Source organism: Hyperoodon ampullatus (genome assembly GCF_949752795.1).
Source record: "Hyperoodon ampullatus genome assembly, chromosome: 11".
Lineage (NCBI taxonomy): Eukaryota > Metazoa > Chordata > Mammalia > Artiodactyla > Ziphiidae > Hyperoodon > Hyperoodon ampullatus.
Genome location: NC_136924.1, coordinates 36,247,870 through 36,261,977, shown reverse-complemented (window position 1 = coordinate 36,261,977; position 14,108 = coordinate 36,247,870).

Here is a 14,108-nt window from a genome sequence, read left to right as displayed (position 1 = left end):
CGCCTGGCACAGGGGATGACCCAGGCCGCTCCCAGGGGCACAGAAGCACCAAGACTGTCTGTCCCCTTCTGTTCACTGCTATGTCCCCCAGTGACCAGAACAGAGCCTGGCACATAGTAGGTGCTTAACAAATACAAAAGAGAAAGAGAGAGAAGGGAATCAGGAAATCAGATTTGTTTTCTTCCCTCCTTAGACTGGCAGCCATGAGGGGGAGAGACTCAGCCCACATCTTTCTAGATATCAGGAGCCACAGACCCACGAACCTACACCCACAGACCCATGAATCCACACATCCACAGGTTCACAGACACATATACCCACAGATCTATAGATCCACAGACCCACGGACCTAAAGACTCACAGACCTACACACTCACACATTCAGAGATCCACAGACCACGGATCATGGAGCATGGGACCACAGACCATGCTCCCAGCTCCCTGGGCTGCCTCTGAGCCCCCAACCCAGCCGTAGCACTCCTGGGGGCATAAGGATTGAGGGCACAAGGCAAGAGACATCCTGTGCAGGAAGAAAACATTCTGCAGCAAAGAACGAGAGGGAGCGGAGGGGTCGGAAAGGAGCAAGGGGAAGGGAGGAGAGAAGAGAAGAGGGGGAGAGGGGAGGAGGGCGCTGCTCCCCCTGCAGCCCCAACCCAGCCCAGCAGCCTCTCTTTCCAGACATGGTTTTTGAGCACCCTGAGCTGGGGGTTGGGCACCCAGAGAACAAGGCAGCCGAGGGGGAGACAGACGCAACTCAAGGAGCCCCACAAAAGCCTGTTATTACCTTGGACCATGTTCAGAAGCTGCTGGGGGTGGGCAGAGCAGTGCCCAGAAGCAGACTTTCCTGAGGAGCCCCACTCGGGGCACAGGGTGAGGGTGGCAGAGATGGCGGTGGAGGGGGACAAAGGCAGGAGAGTCGGAGGCGACCCCCCACGGGGTCAGGATGTGGGTCTGGGTCCAGGAGCACAGGGAGGCTGCAGTTATGCAGGTCCTTGAAGCTGCTCCCAGCTTGGCTGCGTGCTCACGAGGGTCAGGCTGTCTGGAGCCAGCGACAGCGAGTGGGAGAGGAGGGCTTCTGGCAGCCACCTCCCCACCCAAGGTCAAGGGGAGTCAGGGCACAGGGATATGGAACTGCTGCTTGGTGCCCCCTGGTGGGCCTAGAAGATGCCCTCTCAGAAGCACCTGGAATGGGGGTGGGGGGGAAGGGGGCAGAGAACCTTGGTCAAAGGTTCAAACCGGGAGGGACCTTCAGCCAGGCCGGTAGCCCCTCCCCCAAGCTGCCCTCCACAGTGCTCCAGGGGCAGGCCTGGGCAGCTCTGAGAAGCCAGGCACGGAGCTCAGAGGTCCTGGTGTGGTACCCAGGCCCCCGGGGTGTGTGTGTTGGGGAGGGCGGGAGCGAGTTTGGTGCCAGCCAGCTCAGCAATCCCCCCAGGATGTGCTCTTCCCTTTTTCTCTTCCTCCCCACCAGACTGCAGCCCCAGAATCCGTCCCGCTCAGTGCCACCTGCCCTGACACCTACTGGATCCTCTCCCTCTGGTCTCAGCACTGATGGTGGAGGTGGTAAGGGGACGGGGAGGTCTCTAGACTCCCCCACCCGGTCCCCATCCCAGGCCGGGGTCCTGGAGCCTGAACAGAAAGTTTGTCCTCAAGGGTGGACAAGAGTTTCCAAAGCCAGTCCTTGGGGCTGAGGGGAGACACTGGTCTGAGAGGTGGCCTCACAGCACGGACAGGGCCTGAGGATTGAGACGGTGGGGAAGCAGGACCAAACTCTTCAGCAAGACCCTCTCCCGCGGGGCCTAGCCCACGGACCCACAGCTCCATCTGCACAGCACCCTAGCCCTAGGCAGTGCCAGTATCTGCTGGGTAAATCCCCCAGGTGGCGAGAGACAGAAGGACAGACTGGCTCCCTGGTCAGGCCAACCTGAGCACCCCAGCCCCTAGGACGCTGCTCACATGGCGTGTCAGACCCCATCACACTGCACGGCAGACGCAAGCAAGCTTCCTCTCTCTCCCTCTCCCTCTCTCTCTCTCTCTCTCTCTCTCTCTCTTTCTCATACACACACACGCAAATAGGGACACACTCACACATGCATACACCTGGGCCCAGAACATAGACTCCTAGGGCCAGAATACGGCTCAGGGTTCTCTCCAAATGCCAGTCTCATCCATGGCTCAGGAGCCCCCAGGACCCTAAAGGGAAAGAAAGACACAAGCAGAGCAGCTGACGGACGCCTCCGCCTGGGCCCATCCAAGAGCCCCCTCCCCCAGGCATCATGACCTCCCCCAGAGGCCCTCCCACTCCCTGCCAAGGCCTCTTGCCCCCCACATCCCACACACACACCACCCAGCAGACAGTTAAAACCCGATCATCATGAGCACTCATTATATAACCAGCCCCGACCTGCTGAGGATTCCTTTTACCCCCTAGAGTCCCAGCTCCAACCCCCTTCCTGGCTTCCTACAGCGAGGAATTGGGCACCCCCTGGGTGCTGACCAGAGAGGGGGCCGGCTCTCCCCCCTACCCGGGCCTCGAGGAAAGTTAAAGGCTGCCTGGGATTTCCCCCATTCCATCCCCTGCTGCGGCTCTCCCTCCACCAGCACTCCCAGCTCAGCCCCCTGGACACTGGCACCAGCTATGGTCCCGCTGGCCGCAGAGCCGCAGCAGCTTAGGGGCAGCGGAATTGACAGCCCCCGGCCGGCAGCCTGACTTGTTGAATAAATTTCTGCAGCGCTGGCTCAGCCGGCTTCAGCATTGGCACCGAGAGAACTTTCGTGGCCTTGGAGAAGGGACCGGTCAAAGTTTCCCGTCCTTCCTCCCAAGGCACCTACCCCGAAGGCACGGGGTGGGGGGCCGGCCTGATGGGCACGCGCGGGTGGGGGACCGGTCCCCAGAAATAAATAAATAAACGCCTCAATAAAGAAAGAACCCGACGCGCCAAGAAACTGGCATGGAGCGTAGCCCTCCTTTGCTTCCCCTTCCCCCCATCCCCGCCCCCACCCCACCTACCTTGGCATGGACTTGGCCGGGCAGCGGTGGGTCGTCCACGTTAGAGCCGCAGGGGCGACGCGGCCCCCCGAAGCCAGAAATCGAGGGGGACCTGCAGCCCCGCCAGCTGCCCCCCGCCAATTCAGGATCAACTGAGCCCCCGGGGCGCGAGGGGCGGCGGGCAGTGGGCGGCGGGCCCCGGGGCCCGGGCCATGGCGGGAGGAGGCGGCGGGCTGGCGGGAGTGTCGCGCGGCTCCGGCGAGCGGCGAGAAGCCGGCAGCGCGGACGAGCCGCGGACCAAGCCGGAGTTGGAGCGCGCGGCAGGCGGCAGGCGGCAGGCGGCGGGCGGGCGGGCGGGAGCGCGGCGCTCCGGGGCCGGGGCCGGGGCCGGGGCCGGGGCCGGGGCCGGGGGCGGGGGCGGGGGCGCTGCGGGGACCGAGCGGCGGGCAAGTGCCCGAGGGGAGCCGCGCGGGCTGTGGCTCAGGGCGGGGGCACGGGGTTCGCCCGGCTCGGCTGGGATCGCGCCTCCGGCCCCGGGCTTGAGGCGCGGGGTCTGCGCGCGGCGGGGGCTGCGGAGGAGCCCGAGCGCCCGGCGGTGCGGGGACGTGCGGCAGCGGCGAGACCGAGCCGCGTCGCGTGCGAGGCAAAGCCGTCCTTATACTGACACCAAATGTCTTCGGGGAAAGCTGCAGGCGCGGGACGCTGGAGGGGGGAGGCGTGGAGGCGACAGACAGACTGACGGCGACGGCTGGTGAGCCCCCACTTCTCCCAAGCGGACAGGTAGCCCCCAGCCTTGAGGCCACCTCCTTAAAATTCAGGGTCGTGCCTGGGGGAGGGTCCTATCCCCTCAACATGGGGGCTGCGTCAATGCATAAAAAGGGAGGGACCCTATTACCACCGACCACTCCCAAGTCCCAGGTGCCTGGTTTGGCCACATTACAGTCCGGATTCTCACCGAGATGCTGTGAGAAGGGTGGGGAGAGGGTCCTTCACTGCCCCAGTGAGGGGCTGCCCATCTAAGACCAGCAGCTTTTACAAGGTGGAGCCTGGCTAGAACTCAGATCCAAAGGTCACTCCACAGCCCAGGCAGCCTCCCCTCTTCTCATCCACATCCAGCTTCTTCCCACCCTTCAAGGCTTGGCTGAAAAGCCACCTCCTCCAGGAAGGCTTCCAAGAGGGCCCCCAAGTGGAACAGATGCCTCTCTCCAGCTGCAAATGCCCCAGCCTTGCCAATTCCCCTGGGCAGCCCAGGCCACAGGAGCCTGAGGGGTCAGGAACCTCAGCTCAGCTCTCCCACCCCCACTTCATCTTCTTGGAGGTTGGTGGGTGGGGGCATCCTGCTGAGCTGGGGGCTGTGGTGGGGGGATACTGAAGCCTGCCCTGGTACTGTTTGGTCTGGCAGATGGACAGAATGTTGGGGGAAGGTGCCTTCAGGCTTGATCCCAGTTTGGCCCCTTCCTGACTGAGGGCCTTGGGCAAGCCCCTTAAGGTCTCTGAGCCTCAGGTTCCTCATCTGTGAAATGGGGGCAAAAGTTTACACTTTGCAGAATGAGAGGAGTCTAAAAAGGTTTTAGCACCGTGCCTGGCGCATAGTAGGTGCTCAACAAATATTCACTGCTTCTTACCTTTTCGTCTGTCCAGGGAAACAAGACAAAACTTTGTCAACAGACCACAGTGCAAGGTCTTACAAGCACACACCAGGGTAGGCGGTGTCTCACAGGCATGAACTGAGCAGGCCAGAAGGTGTCCACCGGTGGGATGGATTTATTTCAGAATAGAGTGGGCTTCAGATCAGGAGTCTCGGGAAAGAGCTCATCAAAGGCCAGAGGCTTGCACCGGGCCTCGAAGGCTTGTGCAGGATTGAGATAAGAGGAGAGGGGGTGGGTGGAGAAATGGCATCGAGAAGGGAGAAAGGACACGCGCAAAGACATGGAGGTGGGAATGAGGTGGCCAGAGCAGGCACTCCGTGCCCTGACCGGCTGAGTGCCCAGCTGGACAGCCCCAGACCTGGGAGAGTGGAAGAGATCAGGCAGCCAGGCAGGGAGAAGATGCCGACTATTGCTCGCTTCCTCTCCATTCTCCTCTGGCCACACTTACATTAAGTTCAAAGGCCGGACGGGACCCTGAGAAGCCACCAGATGGTGAGTTCTCAGGACAGGGGCTTTTCAGTCACAGTCTCCCAAAGTGACTGCTCAGCTGCCCCCACCCCAGTTGCATACCTGGAGTGACATAAATCTCAGCATCTCCTGGGGCAGCTCCTTTGTTCTCTGTGCATCTCTGATCATTCAAGTTCTGTTTCAGATTAAGGAGAAATTTGCGCCCCCCTCCATGATCCAAGTCCCTTCCCTGTCCCGACAGGACTAACAACCCCTCCCGGCCTCCTTCAAGCATCCACACTGGCAGGAAGTCCTGCTTTATGTCCAACCTAAATGCTTTAGGCTTCAACTAAAACCTTCATTGCCCAGTCCTTCACTCTTCTGCCCACCCCACCGCTCATCACTGGGATGGGCTCTGTGGACATGGAGGGCACACATAGACTAAAGGTCATGGAAGGACTGCTGATGAAGGGCGGCCCTCAAATCCGCTGGTGAATGGGAGTGCGATTCCAGGTCTCCGCAAAAAGCAAGGCTGTGGCAGTCTCTCCTGGAGGCCCTCGCTGGCTGCAGGAGCTTCATTTATTCATTATTGCTATTTATATTGGGCCTGGTATTTGCAGAAGGCTGCAGCAGCCGTGCACACTCATTAGGTCCCGCCGTGCCCCGGGAGCGGGAGCCTGCCAGGGCCCTGCCAGGAGGTAGGTGTGATGGGCCCCAGCCCGGAGTCCCCTAGTGCACCCACCTGACAGCTGGGCCAGGTTCCCTATCCCCTCCCCCAGGGACAAGACCCAATCATTGCTGGGCCCTCACTCCCTATTCCAGCAGCTGCTGGGCTTCTCTGCCCGTCCCCGAGGAGAACTTTCTAGCAATTGTAGTGGCTGGAAGGGTAGGGAACACCTGTCAATGGGGATAAGCAAGCTGGGACTAAAGGAAGCTGGGGCAGGATTCCTGCCCTAGGACATGAGATGGGTCCCTTCCAGGCCTAAAGATCCAAAGAGTACAGAGACAAAGATTGCAATATCCTCAGAATTCACACTGCTTTATTTCTCAAACACTTACAAAGCATTTTTCTGTGCCAGGCCCTGGTCTAAGTGCTTGACAAATATTATTAACGCGTTTAATCCTTTCCACAGTCTTGTAAATTGTCACTACTATTTTACAGATGAGGAACCAGTGGCAGAGAGAAGTTAGGTAACTTGCTCAAGGTCACACAGCTAATAAATGGCAGAGCTGGTATTTGAATTCAGGGGACCAGGCTCCAGAGTCTGTGCTCTTAACGTGGATTCTGGATTCTAAGATTCAAAAACTCTGAGGCTTCCCTGGTGACGCAGTGGTTAAGAATCCGCCTGCCGATTAAGGAGACACGGGTTCGAGACCTGGTCCAGGAAGATTCCCACATGCCGCGGAGCAACTAAGCCCATGTGCCACAACTACTGAACCTGCAATCTAGAGCCAGTGAGCCACAACTACTGAGCCCACGTGCCACAACTACTGAAGCCCGCTCGCCTAGAGCCTGTGCTCTGCAACAAGAGAAGCCACCGCAATGAGAAGCCCGTGCACGCAACGAAGAGTAGCCCCCGCTCACCGCAGCTAGAGAAAGCCCGCGTGCAGCAACGAAGACCCAACACAGCCAAAAATAAATAAATAAATAAATTAATTTTAAAAAAATGTTCAAAAACTCTAAGAATCAAGGTTTCCAGGATTCCCAACGGGCAGAATAACCCCACCTACTAGAGCAGGGAGGGGATGGCCTGAGATACCCTCACACGGGCCACCCCGTGCCGCTTCGAGTACATTCCACCGGGGCATGGAGAGGGACTGCTCTCAGCCCAGTACCCTGGATGCCTAAGAACCAGGCCCTGGGAGCATCCCACCATGATCAGAGCTAGGGATAGAAGAAAACCAATGGCAGAAAATGAACTTCAACACGCCAAGAGCTTTTATTAAGCATCTACTGGGTACCGGGCCTGTGCCAGGGCTGAAGGACGTGACAAGATAGAAAGGTAACAGAAATGCTGATTGTGGATGAAACAGGGTGGAGATTTGGAGTCAGACTCAGAGGGAAGGTGGGCCAAAGCTGGGCCCCCCAGAGGCAGGTGCTTGATGGGTTCAGAGAGGCCAAGATGGACCCAGGGCCCAGTCTGGAGGGTCATGGCTGGATGGGTCAGGGGAGAGAAGAACTGGAAGTTTCAGAGGGGAAAGAGCAGAGAGTGAAGGGAGAGGAGAGAAGATGAGGAGGCGGGGTCACAGGGAAGGAGAGCCCCTGGGGAGGAGCCTCCAGAGAGGAGGACTCCGATGTGCCAGTCCCCTCTCCCCACAAGCCCCCAGGAAGTTGCTAGATGCACACAGGCCTTGTGAGAGTGGGGTTTTCAGTGTGGGAATGTCAAGAAAGGGATGAAACCCCCTGGGAGCTGATGTGCACGAGGCCAGCCCTGGGCAGGTCAGCCAGTCCATCCCCCAACTGGACTAAGCTGGCAGAAGCAAAGGTCAGAGCCAGAGGGGCCCAGGAAGACACTGGCATCCCTTCAGAGTCACTGCAGCCACAGGAATCCTGCCCAGGCTGGAAGGGTGGTGGTCCAGCATCTTACCCAGCTGAGGAGAGGCAGCCCCCTCCCCCGGACAGGTGCCCGTGTCCTCTGTCACCCCACTTAACCTGGTGAGAGGGATCATGAAGCTCATTTTACAGATGAGAGAACCAAGATCCAGAGAAATTAAGTCAATTGCCCAAGGTCACATAGCTAATGAGTGGCAGAAACAGATTCTATGCCAGAGTGAGTGTGTGTGTGTGTGTGTGTGTGTGAGAGAGAGAGAGAGAGAGAGAGAGAGAGAGAGAAGAAGAGGGAGGATAGAGATCCATCTCCACCTGCCCAGGAAGGAGGCTGGAGATGGGCAGAGGGAGAGGGGACAGATCTCAGGACCCCCAGTTTCCTGCCAGGTGGGAGACCCCTGACTCACAGCCAAAAGAAGCTTTTGTTGCCCTAGAAGCTTCCCAGATGGGGCTTGAAGAACCTAGTCTGGGCGCAGTGGACAGGGCTGCTATGCCCCAGAAGTCTGCAGTGGGTGGGGGCGGGGGCAGGGGCAAGGAGAGGCAGCAGCTTTATTCCAGGGTGAACGTCAGAGAAGAGAACGGCAGCCCTGCCCAGACCCCCAGCCCAGACAGGACACCAGAAACCCCCTAACATCCGACTAGTGCCCGACCATTGGCAAATCACCCCCTCTGTGCCTCACAGCATCCGGCACGCATAACCCGGCATGCAGTAGGTGCTCAGTATTTGCTCAGTGCATTCCTTGAATGCCGGCACTCAAACAGTCATTTCCAGGTCCATGTTCCTGATAAGGGAATTGAGGTGATGTGGCATGCGGACAGTCACTCCAGGTGGTCACTCAGTGACATTTATGAACCACCTACTATGTGTCAGGTATTGGATGTACAGAGACGAATGAAACCCAGCCCAGCAGGGGCATGGCCATGTTCAGATAACTGGTGGTAAGCGCAGTGGAGAAGCGGGCGCACAAGGAAACCGTCTTTTCTGGTGGCGGAGGGTCAAAGCAGGCTTCACATGCAGAGCAACCCTCTGAAGGCTTGGCGGGGGGCAGTGGGCTGTGGGTGGACAAGGGCTTTCCTGGCAGAACATTGCAGGAAGGTCATCTCAGGCAGGGGTCAGGAGGAGAAAGGCCTGGGTCTGTGAAGGAGCAGAGCTTGTTGTGGGAAGAACCCTGCTTTGAATGCCAGGCCAAGGGGGTGCCAGGGGCGAGTGGCAAGGTCAGGTTTGTTGTGGAAGCCCGGACCTGGGTGCCATGGGAGAGCCCATCGCGGAAGGCAGGATTAGGGCCCGGAGGCCTAACTAGCCTGGGCTGTATTGCTGACAGGAGGGATGGGGACAGACTTGAGGGATGTTTTGGAGGCAGAGGGACAGGACTTAGAAACTTAAGGAGGGAGGGAGGGCCCTGGTTTCTGGTCCTTCCCCAGGTGGACGGTGGTACCTGCCATCTCCCCCAGCAGAGCCCCCAGGGCTCCTCCCAGCCTGGGAAGGCAGACAGTGGGATGGGGGGTGAGACAGGCACAGTGAGGGAGAGACAGCAAACGAGAGAGATGGGAGAGTATGAGATAAAGGACATGGGAAAGGAGAGGTGAAGGGAGGGACCAGAGACACAATGGAGCCGGAGGGGAGAACGATGGGAGGAACCAAGGGAAATCAGCCTCTGCTTCCTTCTCTCTGTCTCTGTGGGAGTGCTTCTCCTTTTTCCTGTTCCTCTTTCCCGTCTCCCTTCCTCCTCAGCTGCCTCTCTGTCTTCCTCTTTCTCCGACTCTGTCCATCTTTCTTCCTCCATCCCCCTCTCTCCGTGTCCACCTCCCCTCCCAGTACTCCCCTGTCTCCCTAACTCGGGGGGCCACTCCCTCTCCATCTGTCTTCAGCCTCTGTGTGTAAGTCTCCCTGCACACATGCTCTCGCTGTCTTTTTCTCTTTGCCCTTCCTGCTGTTTGGAGAAAGAATAATGGAGCAGGCATCTCTTCCCTTTATCCTCCGCTGGACAAAGGCTGGCACCCCTGCAGTCAGGCCTCCGGGAAGCCACCTTCAATGTCGCCCTCAAGGAGAGATGACTGGGGGCTGTGCGGGTGGGAGAGAGGCCCTGGGCTGCAGAGGCTGCTCCGGGTTGCCCTCAGTCCTCACCCGGCAACCCCGGGACCCCTGCTGGCTCAGGAGAGGCGTTGGAGGGAGAGCTCCTAGAGCTCCCTGCGTGGTCGAAATTCTTCCTTTCCTTTCAGGTTCTGATCTTTGTTAAAACTGGAACCCACCTCCCCCCACCTCCCACTCCCCTACCCGCCCCACCCCTGGCCCCGGGAAGAATCATGGAGCCCAGTTCCCCAGCCCTGGGGCCAGGTCTGTACCTATGCCAACTCTGGGTTTTGGAGCATAATCCCCAGTCCTGCCCTCTGTTTGGCCTTGGTCTTGGAGGTTGGGAGGAGGGGATGAAAAGCCATAATCAAATGTCTCCACCTAGAGAGTGCCTTTGCATCCTCAAGGCCAGCTCAGTCTCTTCCCCCCATCACACCAGACGAGTCAGAGGTCCCTCACTCCTCACCCCCACCCTGACTTGATGGCCTAGCACTTTGTCCTGCCCCTGCCAGACTGGGACCCCTGCAAAGAAGGGCAGAGCTGGGCATAGAGCAGGTGGCAGAGTCTTGCTGAATGAATGAATGGATGAATGAATGAATGAAGATCACACAGGAGGGTGTAACAGGGCCACTTTGTCCGTTTAGCAGCTCCTCTCTGAGCCCCAACTATGTGCCAGGCACAGTTTTAGGCCCTGGGGGTACAACAATGAACAAAATGAAGTCCTTGCCCTGTCATGGAGCTTATATTGTAGTCAGCGAGTCAGAAAATACGTAAGATAAAAATGTGAAATATATAGTACATCAGATATGATCAGCCTGTAGAGAAAAATAAAGCTGGGGAGAAAGATAGACAGTGAGGATGGAGGGGTCATTTTAAGCGAGGTAGTCAGGGACATGATCAGACTCAGATCCTGAAAAATCATCCTGGCTGCTGCATAGCGACCAGGCTGGGAGGGGGCATTGCTCATCAGTCTCCGCACACTCTAGGGCCAGAGGATTGATGCTTTCTCAGCAGGTCCATGGTCCCTGATGCAAATGGCCCCTGACATCTGGGCCCACCTACCCAGCTGAGGGCTCAGACTCTTACTTCTCCCTCTGTGTGAGCAGAGCCTGGGGCTCAAGCTGCCCCACTTTATCTCAGCCCCTGGGTCCATCTCTCATCTTCCATTCTCTGCCACCATCCCTAGGGCACACACATTCCCTTTATAAAACCTTTCCAGGAATCCTTCCATCTAGGGCAGAGACACAGACCATGGTCGGGGTGTTTGACGGGTCCACGGGGGAATGGAGGACACAGATGCACATCCTCAGTGGAGATCTGGGAGGCTTCCTGCAGAGAGTGGCTTTCAAGATGCACCTTGAAGGTGAGAGTAGCCATCCACAGATTAAGATGGGGGGACACTTCCAATGGGGGGTGGGGGGTGTCGCAGAATCCAGCCTCCAATTCTGTTTGAACATCAAATTATATATACACAGTTGGGGAAGCGGTATGAGCCAACCCACTGAAGCAGAAAAGCACACACCTGATGGAGAGGCTTCAGGTGTTCTGGTAACCAGCGTGACCTCACCACCTCCACATCCATGAATTCCCTTGCTCCCCACCCCCAGCTTTTCAAGGTGAGCAGGGTCATCATGTTCCTCTGGCAGATGCAGAAGCAAGGACCAGAGAGGCCAACAGACTGGCCGAGGTCACACAGCAGAAAGCAGCAGAGCTCAAAAGCCCAGCCAGGGTCTACTCTCTAGATAGTCTGGGGCTTGCAGCCACCTTGCTCCCAGTCTTTGGGGACCTGGCCATCCCCCCGCACCCCAAGCCTCTGGGTAAAACTGGAGAGGGGTTCTCCACTGCTTTCACTTCCGGGGTATAGAGCTGCACGCCCCCAAAGAAGAAGAAACACACGGAGTCACACAATCCCCACACTCCTGTGTGTACACCACAAACACCACAGACAGCCTCACACATACACCCAAACAGATAGAATCTTTATTAAATACACCCTCACAGCAAGACACAAACTCGCACAGATACGTTCACACTCCCTCTCAAGTACACACAGCCACTTGAGCGTTACTGTTATTAGGTTCACACAAACACAAACACAAGAGCAAAAATACCCTTTCTCAAAGGCACTCGTGAAGGCAGAAAGACATAGTTAAGTGTTAGAGAGACAGAGGGAAAGGGAAGGACGAGAAAGAGGAGGAAGGTGGAAAAATCGAGGGAGAGAGAGAGAGAGTGAGGGAACGGGCAGATCAGGGAGGGAGCGAGTTTAGAACAGCCAGGAGGAGAGAGATTTAGGGAGAAAGATAGGAGAGGAGAGGGGAAAGACGGGGAGGAAAAATAAGGAGACAAGGAGGCAGTAAGGGGACGGAGGATGAAGAAGGCAAAGAGGGAGAGGGAGCCTGTGATTGGAGCCTAACTTTAGCTGCAGCAGCGCTGATGACTCACACTGGGGGGAGTGGGGGGGTGGAGCGTTGGGTTGGCTCCAGGCTTCTGTTTATATACCTCGATGAGCTAAATATACAGGCTAAGGGGTTCTTCTGTTCTGGTCCAGCAGCTCCTCTGCATTCTTCCTCCCGACCTCCCCTCCCCTCCCTAGCACACACAGGCACACACGCGCGCGCGCGCGCGCACACACACACACTCAGAGCCCCTGCCTCTCCCTCCCCCAAGCCCACAGGGCTTGTGCCCTCCTTCAGCCACCAGCACACATCCTGCCCTTGCCTACGGCTCTCCCCACCAGTGTATTGGCTGCCAGGAGCTGACCATAGAGCTTGGCCCCAAGCTCAGAAATAACATGGTCCAAACTGCCCCTTTCTGATTTCAGGAGGTCAGGTGGGAGGGGTTGACACTTGTCCAAGATCACACAGCGTGCAAGTAGATGAGCCCCACCAGAGCCTCCTGTGACTACCAAGCCAGAAACTCCCGCAGGAGACAGAGGTGAGGGCCTGAGGTGGTGGGACTGAGTGCCCAGGGGCAGGCAGGCTGGGGCCTGGGGAAGGGAGAGTGGAGCTTGGAGGGAGAGAAAGCACGAGAAAAATCCTGCAGAACAAGGAAGAAATGGAACAGGGGCTGATGGCAGGGAGTGGTGACTGAGGGTCTTAGGAGAGAAGGAGAAAGAGAATTCCATTGGCGAAATCATCTCTGGACCCACAGGGAGCTCTTCTGTCATCATCAGCCCCCAACCCCGCTCCCTGCATCCAGACCTCCTGAGTTCGCATGCAAGGCCAGCCCACCAGCCCGGTCAAATGCCTGTAGAATCCCGTCCTGTAGATCGTGGGTTGTGTCGCTGTCCGTGGTCCTGAACCTCTCCATGGCCTCTCCCAGGCCTGGACAGGGTCCTTTCCCACCCAAACCTCTCCCAGCAGTTCAGCAGGGTTGAGGGATGAGATAGTGGTGGGAAAGAAGGGGGAGACGGAGACAAAGGACAGGGATTGTGAAGGAGGTGGCCGCAGCCAAAGATTTTCAGGGAGAGAGAGCGATTTCTCCTTTGACGTAGTTTTCAAATAACCACAGTGACCAAGAACACCACAGCAAAGATGGCTGGCAAGTCGCGGAACCAAGGCAGAGTGAGATGTCTGCAAATCTGGGCAAGTGTTGACACGCACAAATGAACCCAGGCCGGAGGGCGGAAACTGGGCAGGCTGAGAGTAACGTCCTCAGCAGACTTGAACCAAAACGCTTCTAGTTTTCCTGTGTTTTTATTACCCATCTTGATGAAGAGATTGTGAGTTTTCACACTGTCACAGAACAAACAGAGCCGTGACTTCCGTTTCCCAGGGTACGTGGCTGTTTCATGTAGTCCTCACAGCTCCATCACATTCCTGACAGTTTCGAAAATTTTTGTTTTCCTCTGGGAACATAGAAGCATGCTAGCCCTCCCTTTCCCCATCACATGCCAGGCTCAGGAGCCCCGTTCCCTGGCACACACCTGCACCCCCCAATGCTCTAATTACACTTGCCCCCTCCCTATGCTGTCTCAAGCCTCCAAGGCCTTTGCACATGCTGTTTCCCCACACACACCTGAAGTGCCTTCCTTCCCCCTTTTCTCCTTCTAGGCCTAGCTTCTCTGTCTCGTCTGCTGGACACTGCAGGGCAGGAAGTACCACACTCATCTCAGTATCCCCAGCAGCCAGCATAGAGTCTGTTATACCCACTTACTGGGCTTCCCTTCCATTGAGATGAGTGAGCTGAACTGAAGAAACACTTGACTAAATATCCTAGGATTGGGGAGGAGGGGTGCACATTGACTTTTCTAGCAAGGAGAGTGTTGCAGGTGTTCAAAGGGAGAGGTCTCTAAGTTCTTAGACAGAAACTTACTGCATAAAGCAACCTTAAGGGAAGTTTAATAGAATCCTCCCTCCCTGCTTTGTCTCATTTTGCAGATGAGAAAACTGAGGCTGAGAGAGGAAG